Source organism: Struthio camelus, chromosome 5 (assembly GCF_040807025.1).
Source record: "Struthio camelus isolate bStrCam1 chromosome 5, bStrCam1.hap1, whole genome shotgun sequence".
NCBI classification, from domain to species: Eukaryota; Metazoa; Chordata; class Aves; order Struthioniformes; family Struthionidae; genus Struthio; species Struthio camelus.
Window position 1 is genome coordinate 51,182,009 of NC_090946.1, and position 13,777 is coordinate 51,195,785.

Below are 13,777 nucleotides of genomic sequence, written 5' to 3' on the forward strand. Positions count from 1 at the left end.
TTGGTCCTTTTTTGCTTACTGTTTCTCTCTCAGCCCCTTGCTAGGTATATTCTTGCTTTTGGCAGTTCAGAGTAGGTTAATGTTATTTAGAATTGCTTGATGTTTCTGCTATTCAAAATGTTTTAAATTGCTCAGTTTTAATTCTAAACTGGAGTGTTTGAAAATGTATATTTGCATATATACACACAAACACAAAGGCATATTGTTCCCTTTTCTGAGTAGAAGAAATGAAGAAAATATAAAAAGTGAAAAGAAAGTTTTAGAAAAAGGGTGTTAAAAATAACAGCAATGTTAAGAGATAAATCTGACACATGCGTTCACTTTCTTTCTCTCTCTAGTTGTGTACTAAAGAACAATTACAGAGAATAAGAGCCTGAGTTTTCAAATATTCAACCAAAACTCCTCAACAAGCATAAAATTATAAATCCATGTAAAAACTATCTGATCACAAAGATCTTGAACTTTAAATGTCCAAGAGCATCTCCATACCTATTAAAATTACACATTTATAGAAAATGCATTTAAATTGTCCTTGTCCAGGCCAAATACAGTGGCAACAGTAGCTGAATGTGCATAATGATTCAAGAAGGGCGACAGTCTTTCATGAAGCCTAATCAGTCCTGCGACTGTATGTATGGCACAGAAAGGTCGGGAGCAATCTACTGAAGTGCTGGTCTTCAGTTATCATCATCTTTGACTTGTTGCTTATGTACATACAGTATTCCAGGATCAATGCTTACGCAGTCTGAGTTCCTGTTTAAATAACTATCTTTGAGGGCATTTGGATGACATTTTTGTTGCCTTTTCTCCTGCTTTTATACAGTTCTCCATTTCAATAGTTAAGTAATACAAAAAATCTTGCCACAGAATGACCTGATGCACTCTCCAACGTTCTTCACTACTATTTTAAAGCATTAGATTATTCTTAGATAATTAAGCATTAGATAATGTTTTATTCTAGATTCAGCATTAGATAATGCTTTATTCTAGATTATTAGATTATTATTAGATGAAAAGAAATATTTGTGGTTTCAGTTGCCTTGGAGGCAGGAGGTTACTTTCTGAACTGTATAATTTGGGCAAATCCAGTTTTAGGACAGTAACTTGTTTTAATTGGTTTTGTGGAATTACACCCCTGCATTGTATTATTAGACTTTATAGATGTGTAATATACAGTGTAGATTATTTAATTTTATGGCTTTCATTGACCTTTTTCCACCTTTTGAATATTTTTGCTTACTCCAGCAAACTTTTGACATAGCTGCTTGTCTTGTTAGGTAAGGAAGTCTCCCGGCAATTTTTTTATTTCCATAGGATGCAATTTCAAAATGGTAATACTATCCCTTTTCAAATACAATTTTAACCTTATGTTATCTACTATTTTCTTAGGGCTTAATTCGTAGTTAAAAAGAATATCATTACATTATACTTTCTTTTTTTCTCAGCAGTTTGTGTCTTTTAGCTGTGTGACCCATTTACAGCTTCTAATCCCCTTTATTTCTATTTCTACTTCACAATATTCAGTTTCACATCCTACACTGTAAATTCAAATTTCTTATTTCAGTGGCCAAGTTTTTCACATTTTAGGGTACAAATATTTATAATGCTGCTTACTGATCACACTAAGACTGCTAATAACAATAGGCATAGTCAGAACTTCTTAACTACCATTTCTCGTCCTGATATTCTTCCATAGTATTTGATTGCCATTTATATATAGTTTTGTTTATATTTCCTCTATGTATTAAAAATGCACGGAAATCATCTGAGTCTCTTTCTCAGTCTTCTCCTTGGTTCTTTTGCTTTACAGTTCCTCTTATTGGCTGAGCCAGCCTCAGTCCTGAGGAGCTGTGATGCCAACTGCTGTCCAAGAGTACATCCATCAGTTCTGTATCTCAATAGATATATGTGCATTCTAAAAAACACCTGTCTTTGATGCATCTGTTGATTTCAATGTCTTGTTGGCTTTCCTCTCCTCCCTGAAGGTTCAAGTGATTGCAGCTGAAAACTATCTGAGCCACCATTTTGCTGGGCTGTTTAGTCATGCTTTATCTACTGCACTGGGGAATCCTGGAGTGTTATTTGTTGTGATTTGAAGAAAGATTAGTGATTATGATTATTTATCTTAGAAAGATTCTCTCCCCTGAATCCTTTTCCACTTCAGTTCTATAGCTCATGTCTTCGTTTCTGTTATGCAGCACAGTCTTGTAGCCTCTAGGTTATCAGTAGCAAGAGGTGGTTAATTCTCCTTAGCAAAGAGCACTGAATCACACAGACAGACTCTATTTGGTATTGGTATGACTCTTGAGTCATCTGCGATTCATCCATCTGCAAAACCCTTGTGATATCTCTAAATATCTGTCCTAGGTGAATATCAACAGAATGTAATGTTCTTCAGACCTGCATTAAATCTAAAATCTTGACTGTTCTTTCATTGTGGGTGCTATGGTGTGAGAGACTGAAGGTTAACGAGAAGGGTAAGTATAGAGTGCCCACTTGCCTTTATGATGGTGGAAAAACATTGAGGTGTGTGTGTGGATTCTGCAGAGGATCTTAGCTAGGTCATTTACAAAGCTGAAAGGAAAAATCCTCAAATAAAACTATAAAAGTTCAAAGTGGCAGAATGTTTTTACTATTCTCTCTATAAAGAAAACTTATAGAGGTAATGAGAAAATCTTAGTACCAGATTTTTTTTTTAAATGAGATCCTAGGATTTGAGTAAATATAGTATATTTATTGCCACTGAAATGGTTTTATTTCAAATTTCAAAATTACTTATTAAATAAGATTTGTATTGGAGAATGTTCTCTGCTTAATTATTTGGTTGTCTGAGGAAAATTTCAGTGGATATATTAATCAGGCTGCTTTGTCTTTCTAAAACTTGAAAAGCGTTCAAAAATGCAGAAAGGGAATTAAAATAATAATATTTTAAAAATTCAGCACAATTAAAAGGCAATAGTAAAAAGGGAGAAAAAAGAACTGACAAATTGCTCAAAACTTCTGGAAAAGTAATTTTGCTTTCAAATAGTCACAATGAGTTAAATAAAACATATTGAAGTTTGACAATTGTTCAAAATGGATGAAAAAACTAAAATAATTTTAAAAGGTAAAAACTGATGAAATTTCATGAAATTTAAAATACAAAATTACAGAAGTCAAATTAGACTTTGATTCTGATTTCTCTTCTTATGCTATTCTGAGTCTGGGGGCAAATAATCATTAACAGAATCCCAAATACATTGTGTAAACAGAGTGTAAAAGTACTCGGAGTCAGAGGTTCAGAAACATTCCTGTAAATTCTTCATCCCATGGAGATGCCTAGAGTTTTACTGAGGAGTGTACAGCGACCACATATCTAGAAGGTTGCACTTGTTTCTTTCTCCTTCCTGAATATCTCTTTTGATAGTCCCTTATAAGAATAATGACTCTATTTCTGTTGTTTCAGACTCTAATTCAAGTGCGGGTGGAAAAGCAAGAGAAGCAGTGGAAATGCACTGCTGACATGGAGTATGCATGTATATTTGAGCACACATTCAAGCTATTGAAGTTATTCTGAAGTATTTCAGAAGTTATAATTTATTCTATATTTTTCACAAAGGTATTCCCAGAATTGCTCGTTTTCTACACTGAATTGGTCTTCACTGTGGAATACATTATTTGGGAAATCCTGATCCTAATAGCAAACAAGCATACTTCTCTACAGAGCATGTAGCTATATATTAAAGAAGGAGATCTCTCATTGGTCAAGTCCCGCATCTCTAAAAACTGGCCTGGTAGCCAATTGAAGACGGCTGTTTTATGATGAAATATAACACTAATTATATTTCACTAAGAATTACATAAGAAATGCAATACTGATCAATGTATATATTATACTAAAGCTGCACTGACAGGAAATAGATTGCAAGAAGAAAGATCAGTTTGATGTAAAGTAGACCTTAGAGCGACCTGTGGGCAAAAACATAAATAGCCTATCTGTGTGTTTTACATGAAGAAAATACTGTGGCTTGACCATCCTTTTTCATGAGTCCTCCTAAAAATGTGATTTAACATAAACGTATTAATTGGAAATGTAAAAGAAAAGATTCATGAATTTAAATAAAAATAGAATTTGGCTATTAAAATGTACAGTCAGTATGAATATCCTGGCGTTTAAGGAAATGTCTTATCATCATGTTGATATAGTTCTTGGCTGAGCAGAGTATAGAGCTGAAATTCTCAATATTAATTTGAACAAATTAGCAGCTCTGAGGATTTTCTTTTCTCCTTTTCATGTTCTCAGATTATAATTCTTCCACTCACTCTTTAGCTACGCATTGGAAATACTTCTAGCCACCTCCACAGGTACTGGGTGATTCCAGGACAACTGAAGGCTGACGGTTTTGTTTCAATACGTCATTCAGCTGAATGACTAAAGTAAACTTAGATAGAAGACTATAAATGATATAAAAATAGACCTATTTGTTTTCATCCTTTTTAAATTTTGTATACCTTTCGTCAGATGTTCTGTGAATCAAAGATTGATTCTTAATTGAACAGTATAAGACAGAAAAAAGTGTTTCTTTTTTTCTTGCAAGTGGAGAAAGTGGGCTGGGAAGAGGCTGAAGCTTGCAGGCATTTGCAGGAATTTGCAGGTTTATGCATTAGCTAAACAAGTATATGGGATTCAATCTTCTGAACTTGTGGCTACTCCAAGATCATCAGCAAAGTATCAGAGAATTCAGGGCATCTTTAGGGGAACCAGATGTTCCTAAGAAATCTTCACTGTAATTGCACAGGCTCCTAGGGCAATTCTCCTTTATAGGCTTACTCAAGGAAATCTCTCACATAATAAGAAAAAAGAGGTGCATTTCTCTGTTTCTCTTTCAAAATCTCCTTCCCTTTGCATGCTTCCTGCTTCTGAAGGCCCACTTTTTCCTCTTTGCCTGTGTAAATATGGCAGGATACAGATATAACTGCTGCTGTGTTCTGACTGTAGGCTGGGACAAGACCAAAGTATGTAGAAAACTAGACTGAATCTTCTCTTCTCCCTCTGTGCACACACTGTTTTCAGCGTGAAGGAATCGGAACTGCTTTGGCTGAAGAGCCACAGAGAACCTGATAAATCCCCCAATTCAGATAACAGAAGGAGCAAGCTGGTGTCACGGTGTATAAAGAGCCTCTACAGCTCTATATGAGTCATTGGACTGTCTGTAGATGTGCAACCCACGCACCGTGCTTGTGAATGTGAGGTTTTGACCAACAGCTAAATTGAAATCTGGTATTTCTCATACAGATGTGTCAGATGTCTAGAAAGGTAAACTCCAGAGTCTTGAAACAACATTATGGTTAAACAATTTTATATTTCTTTCTTATCTTTTTTTCTTAATGTAAGAAAAAATAGCTACAGTAAGGAAGATACCACAAGAAAAGAATTGTTTTGTTTTGCAATTTCTTCCTATGGCAGAATTCATAAACAGAATACATACACATACTTCTTAGTAAGTAGTCAGTCCATCTTATAGCTTATCAAGCCATTGTAGCAATAATTTTTTATGTTACATATATATTTAGCAGAAGTAGTGTAATTGCACTTCAAGTAAGTATATAAAATATAGAAACTGAATACAAACAACAAATTTTCAAATTTTAAATGACCACATTGTATTAAATTGCATTTAATTTTTTGAATTATATTTAACAAACTCAAACATGTGTTTAAAAAACTCAAGCATGCTTTCTCAGACTTAAAGGATTAATATATGCAAAATTAATCCTACTCCATATGCAGCAGCCTGATGTTCTATATCCTTGGGCCTAAGTAGAGTGAGAAGCTACTAGAGAAAGAAATGGATCATTAAAAAACACTTGGAAGTTTAGTTACTACGGTGTCAGATTGCTGAAGATTTGGTGCCCAGGGAGACCAAGTACCTAGGCGGAAATAGAGATGTCGAGAATAGACAAGGTTACATTGTCACTTTGTTTTGATTTCTGTGCTTTACCGATTTCTTCGGTGTGTGATAGTTTCAAGATATTGAATGCACTTCAGACAAAATAATAAAGGCCAGACTTGAGACTGTTCGTTATCCTGATTTTTTTATTGTGGTAGTCTCAACTGTACTCAAAACCTTAGTGTATAGCATGCAATAGAAATTCTAAGACATGGGAAAATTAATAATCTGATCAAATATAAAATTGGTTCCACAGGTCTGCAGTAGTAGCAGTGTTATAAAACTAGCTGGTGCTGGACTATAGCTCTGTTAGACCTCCTGTTGAAGCACCTTTGTGCTTATACGGGCCCTGTAATCATAAAGCAGACATGACTGGAAAATCCTTTAAACATATCATACAAAACTATTTTGTTGTATCCCCAATAACTTCTACCAGATGATGAATTAACCTTTCCCAAAAGAACTATATAACAGGGTACTCTATTTATAAAATATTTCCTTTTTAAAATGTAGATGTATTCTTTTACTGCTAGCACAGAGGCAGGCCATGGTCTATGACCGACCTTTCATTCGTATCATAAATGATATATTAATCATCTTCGTGATAAACAGCTTCTCAAGTTAATGCATATACAATTGTCTACAGTCCTTATTCCCGTTTCAAATAAATCCTAGAGGCTTTTGCACTCTTACGTTTTATGCAGCCTAATGTATGACTGAGAAAGTTGGGTTGGAGAAAATGTTTACAAGCTTGCCAGCACATTACTTGGAGCAGTTACTATCTAGTAGTATAGAACAGCTTTGAAAGGTATGATGAGGGTGCCAGCATGAAGATTAGAGTTTCTCAGGATTGGGCTGCTTCCTCTAATTTTTTCTGTATTAAAACTGTGACTCTTTTCCTAGAGGACTTCAAACACTCTTTGTGCAGTTATAACAACTTAGGTACCCCAGCTGAGGGTTGCAAGCAGACCACAGGCGTATATACTCTCTGGATACCTTGCTCATGGCATGTCTTACAGATATTCTGACCTACTTAGCAATTTTGGACTAGGTGTCCTCTTCATCATATTTGAACCCCTTTTAGTCTGCTGACCTTTAGTTTTGCATTCATCTGCCATGCTTATCCGCAAAATTAGCACATTTATTCATTTTTTTGTAGCAATCATAGGGTTAAAAACAACGAAGAAAGAGCAACTTAACTAATGCTTTCTAGCTACTGAACAGATCATCCGTTATTTTCGCACACTGGAGAAAAAAACATGGCCCTTGTCTTCCTGATAAATTTTGTTACAAGCAGTTTTAGGACAGCTTTATCAGTTTGGGTATGGAGTCTTGTTAGATCATTTTTTAAAGTTTTATTTTTATATAAAAATAACTGTTATATTTAAAAAAAACCTCACTATGTAAAGATAATTGATGATGGAAATATAAATTCTCATGTCTTTGGAGATACCTATTAGACAGGCTAATGACATTACAAAAATTGTAAAGAGTAGGGTGTTACTAGAGCAGTAGAGTATTCCTAGATAAAGTGGCCTAAAATTAAGACATAGCCAGTGTTAAAAAATACTTCATTTAAATATTGTGGCATTATTAAATACTAAGTGGGCAACTCTTTAAAAAGAGTACAGTATAAAAATATCAATAAAGACACAAGATATGAACTGCAATTTGTATTTGCAAATTGTCCAGTAAAAAGGGAAACAAAATTATGCCTTTTTTAATAATATACAGTATTTTAATATATATCTACTGAATGCAGGCTTTTAAAACAACTTTGAATGAAATTATAGATAATTTTTAAAAGTGTGACGTATTACTGAATAGATATCTATATATTGTATGTTTATTGCTCAGTGTTGGAGGTTAAAAGATCAAAGGTAAATGTATCAGGGTTCTGATCAAATTACGGCAGCATGAAATTGTAGGCCTAGGACTGTTTTTTTTCTGGCATAAATAGTTATGCATTATTTTCTAAAACATGTTGAAAAAGCTTACAGAAAAATTACATATAATCGTAGTGATGGTTTTGTCTGTTCATAAGGTACGGAATAAGTTTTCTTTCTTATGTTTATTGAGTTGGCATTAGAACCGATAAAGATTAAATAAAATCACGTATTCAGCTAAATAAGCCAGCAATGGGAGACATCAGATAGCTGACAAATCAATGCATGTGTCCAGATATGCAAATAGAGTTATCAAGTCAAAAGGCATGAGCTCAAATATTTGGATTTAGCTGACTCCAAAAGACGCGAGTAAGAGTGAACATGCAGGAAAGAAACCCTGGGACTTTCAATCATCCAGGAATAGACAGGACATTAGATCAAGGAAACAGCAGATTAATAGTATAATCGTTTGGATAACCATGTTATTGGTTGCCTGGATAGCATCAATGTTCTCCTTTCCCAACAAAACATCTGGAAGCTAGTTTAACTTGAAGATGAAAGGATTTTACCAGAAATTATGACTGGGAGAGTTCTTTTAACTTGTTCTTATTGAAGCCAACCAAGCTTTTTTCCTATATACTTATTTACTCTTTTTTTTTTGCTTAAAAAGAGTATTCAGATATTCTGGCATATACATGGTGATCTATTGGGTGAAGTTCATCTAATGAGAAGTAAAATAAATCTTAGTAATTTAAAATCTTGTAATACTGATGTTTCCAGTCTCTGATTGACAAGCAATCTCTCTTGATTCCAAGAAAACAAAAAAATTTCAAAAGGAATTCAATTCAACATTACAGTCAATTAGAAAATTATAAAATGAACCTATTCTGAATAATCATGTTTGTAAACTCTGTGATATACTGGGACAGATCAGTCAGTCTTTGCGAACATGATTTAGTCTAAATTCCATGGTAATTTCAAGCTGTCATTTCCGGGGTGGGGGGAAAAAGTTCCTACTCTCATTAAGTTCTCGTGGCTTAAAGGAGGGTTTTAAGCATTATAAAGTGGTGTGACATCTAAATTTTTGAAAAACAATGGAAACATTAGTTCCTATTCCTTAACCACTCTCTGTGCATTTGAAAATGAAACTTTTCTTTCTTCCATGTTTTCTTCCATGCAAACATACCTGTGGAGGATTGGTTATAATTTAGCTTAGTAGTTGTGCTAAATGCAATTTTAAAAAAAAACCCTGGAAGTCTGAGAATAGAACTTTTCCAGAGAGGGAGAAATATTACTTAGATGAAGCATTTGAAGTAATTACTGAAACAGTTTTAACCTGATATTACAGTGTGGTTTTATTTTTGCTTGACAAGTTTTTTGTCAACATAGCTGGCACTTGCTCAGGGTGAGCAAATCTTTGTGAAGACTCCTGAAACAAAGGAAGAACTCTCAGCTAATATATTGTTCTCTGAGAATAGTGTTAATTATCCTTGATACAATGTTTAAAAACTTTTTGGGAATTCCTTTGAAGTATGAAGACTGAAAACCAACAGTGTGAATCTCAGATTATATTAATCTTTTTTTTTTTTTTTTTTTTTACACATACACACTCTAAATTTTATCTTACTGGCCCTGAAATTCATGAATGTTAGCCAACTAAGGAGGCCTAAGTGAGATCAATGTCAGGAATTTATATAGTAATAACATTTTCCATCATCATGATTTAAAAATATGGTTACAAATATGTTTTCCTGAGTCCGTTATTTGAGGCTATTATTAGCTTTTGAGGGCTATGACTTTTGATCTTTTATCAATTATAAGAGGTTCCCTGTATATCATAATGAAGAATACAGAAAAGGGAAATACTTCATTAGCACAGTTCCAGCCTTAGGATATTGTATCCAATCATTGTTAATGTGTTGGTTAAGATAGTGTCTTAATTCTCTGAGTGGCTTACATATATTTGTGTTGTATATTAGTGTTACAAATTCCAATTTATCAGCTTGTGCTTTCTCTTTATCCATGTTTTGCTTGGGTTATAAATTTGTGTAATATTTTTCCAGCTGTTACTTAAACTTGACTTAGTTTCAGAAATGAGCTAGATCAATTGTAGGACTTCACCAAGGTAATTTTAAATTGTTTCAATGTGCATAAATTCTACATGAAAATTTCAATACAAAATCATCAGAACTACCAAATGCTCATACTTAGAAATACTTAGAACAAGAAGTTCATGAAAATATACTTAGATTTATTTGCTCAGAATATAATTCAAAACTGACACAAGATTAACATAATAGTTTATTGATAAGATTGTAAAATTAGAGTGTTAAGCAAAAAAAAAATAAAATGAACTGTTCATGGAAATTCGTAAACAGGAAAAAAGGACTCAATTCATAGAAAAATATTCTTTTTGATTTTGTAGCAGCAGAAAGATTTTGACTTTACTTATTAAGAAGCAAACTTATGTAAGCAGGTTGATTTTAATAAGCAAAGTAAAATGACTCTTCATATTGAGAAGAGTCATTTCAATTGTGTTTATTAATTGCAATCAAATAGTATGTGAGCACAACCCTGAAAAGCATACTTGCTGAATAAAATGATCAATCGGTGTATATGAAAAAACATTTTTCATGTAATGTTTAATTTGTTCCAATAAATTTGCTTGTGTGCACACCTATTTCATGTTAAAATAGTTAGTCTTTATTAATGTAAATTTCCTTGACATCTTTGCTGACGTGTAATATCCTGCTAGAGTTTGTAAGTGATAAAAAATGTCTTTGCTGATCTATTTTGGCTGAATGAGCTGCAGGTTAGTATTCCAATGATTCTAAAAGACACAGCTGAGAAGAGTTATATCTTCAGGAGTCTGCATTATCCTTTCTGAGATCTTGTCATCTACTGAAAGAGGATTATATAGAAATATGAATACAAGCGAGGCATAACAGAAAAGAAAATTGGTCATGACTTTGCATACACAGCTAAAGTAAGTTTAACCCAAGTTCTGAGGCTTCAGCCTTTTGGGTATTGCATTCTTTGAATACACACTTAGCATGATTAATAAAGTATGGGAAATTACTGGATATGTTTGGACTTGTGATGTTTAGCGTAAAGTAATTAGCATAATCTGGAAAATATACATAAAAACAACAGAAGATAGGATACCAATTTTAAAGGTGCCATGCCAGATTGTTAAGTATTGTATGTGCAACATAGCATACAGTTGGCTTAAACGGTTCAAATTCCTGCAGTTGCATAGAATCAGCTTGTGTGCTACATATGCATGAGGACAGAAAATGTAGTTGAAGGAAAAGAATATGGAATTTTCTTAAAGCATGAGAGTGTCCTTGCCATTTGACATTTTAGACATGCTTGTAGCTTATGTTAGCTAAAAGGGGAAGATGGTGATAAGCAGAAGTTATAAAGGCTAAATATACAGTAGTACTGACAATAGCATACCTATAGCCTGGACTAGCTTTCTGGTAATAGGCATAAGAAGAATAAGTAGATCCTAGAAATGCTTGAGAGGAATTGAATCAGTTTATGGAATAACATACATGTGCATAATGATGCGGAGGTAAATTTAATGTTTGTAAGAGAGTGTAAGCATAGATAGAAGAAAGCGTGGGAAAGGCATGAAGATTGTCAAACCTTCTCCCAGACTTGTAGTACCAGCTGAAGCAATTTGTCGCTCAGCTATGTCACCAGTTGTGTGAATGAATCTTGTGCTATCTACTTTTAAAGAACAAAAGATGGTTATGTATAAATATTGATTAATATCCTTTCTCCATCTAAAACACAAATAATTTTACCAAACAATCACCATAGGATGTTTTTTTGAAAAACTGGAGAATTTCTAAGATGTGTGTCATGAAGAAGTAACGAGGAACTCCATCTTTTATCAAACCTGACTGGTCTGTGTTGTGATTTTGGAGAAAAGCTAAAAATTGGTGAATTTCCCAGATCTGCTTATAACTATTTTCAAATAATCAGTCATTACAAAACTATTGTATATAAAATTGTTAATTCTGAATGTCTATTAAGTTTTATTTATGTTGTCAATTTCTTTTTCAATGCGGGATAAAATTACACCACTCAGATATGAAATTGTATTGCTATATCAGTAAACTGGTTGTTTTCTACAGTTTTTTTTTAACTATAAATAATCCTAATCCTCTATTTTTGTGTCCTCCTCCTAATTTCCTGCATCTGTTGAATAGCAAGTATATAAAGAATTTTAAAAGGAAACCAGTTAAACCTATCAGCTGAAATTAAGACTAGTACAGTTAATCCTAGTACAATTTACTCAACCTAGTACTAATAATTTATCTTCCAAAATTATTGTCATTTCTCAAATTATATTTTAAATGCATAGTATGCAAGTATTAATCTATTATTATACAACTAGTAATATTGTTACAGCCATCATTATAGCAATCACAATCTATTCTGGGAAGCTTTTTCAGGCCTGTCAAATATTTCTCTAGTATTCTGAGGGAAGGCCTAAGAACCACAGAAACACGCTAACTCAAATGACTGATGGGCTGTCTGTGTTCGGTGTACATAAATTAGACTGTGTTTTCACATTCACCATTGGACTATGCAGCACCCAGTGCCTTTGGTCTGCATTTTCTCCTCTGAACTCTGAACAAATCTACATAAATAAATAACAAATATTATTTTTAAGAGAGCCATCCATGAATAATCCTTCAGCATGTAGGTCTGCGTTTTGACAGTTCCCCTACTGTTTTTAAAATGTGAGCACACCTGTTGCAACGCCACAGTGTGGTTCTCACACTGGTTCTTACTTGCAGTGTGGTTCTCATTATTTCGTTTATTGTTTTATTCTTATGTTTTATCCATCACTATAATGTCTGAAACCCTGACTACTTTTGCTGGATGATTAGTTTCTTCAACGATTTAGGCTTTCATGTGATTATAATTTTCATTAACAAAGAAGCAGTCTGTTGGGAAACTCTGTGAAAAAAGGTAGTCTATACAATGAATAAGTTGCATATAGAATGCCCTCAGTACATAGAAATAAACTGTGCATAAAATGCCTGCCTTTCTCTACTAAGTTCAGAGACATTAGTAATGCAAAGGTTCAAAAGCATAGGAGAGAAGCACATACCTGCTATACTCACAACTAATAAAATAGCTCTCTGCTAACAATCACATCAAACCCAACTATAATCACCTCCACTCTTAACTCTTTATAACTCACCGAGTTCATGTCCTGAAGGATAACATATATTTTATTGTGCCTTTTTTCTGATTAAGATGGTAGATTTTCCACTACCTTCAGGGCTGCTATAAATTCTGCATTACAAATGAGGTGAAAAGATAGGAAAGGAGTAGCTCAGTATCTCCTTCTTCTGAACACAGTAACATCACTGAACAAAAAAAAACTTACCACTCAGAAACAGCTAAGTAAAAAGAAGAAGTCTCCATTTCAGTTCTAAAAGTACATCTCTTAGGTGGCAGCATAATTTTCTTGCTGTCTTCAAGTAACCTGACAGCTAGCGTCAATGTTAACATGAACATTTTCTACTAACCTCCCACCCTTTGTCAATATTATGGGACTGTGTGAGAATTCTTTCTTTTTTTTTTTTTAAACTAGCTGAAAATTTGCTCTTATGATTTATGCGATTTCTCCTGTGGGTGTTCAAGAGCTTCAGCTGTCTTAATAAGCTTTCCGTGCCTCTCATCAATCAGTAAAGATGAAAGAAAAAGAAAACCGCAAAAGAATGGTTTCTAAATCCTGTAGTCCTATCATCTTTTAAGGCTCTTCACCATAATCAGCTCCATACATAACACTGCTTTGAAATAGCTTTTTCTTACTAAATGTGAGACAACATATATCACACACATAAAGGCACTGCATGATTGTCAAGCCTTTTCATGGTGGAAGATATTTTCTTCTGTGAGGAAAGTGTTAAAAATATAAATAAACTACTATCA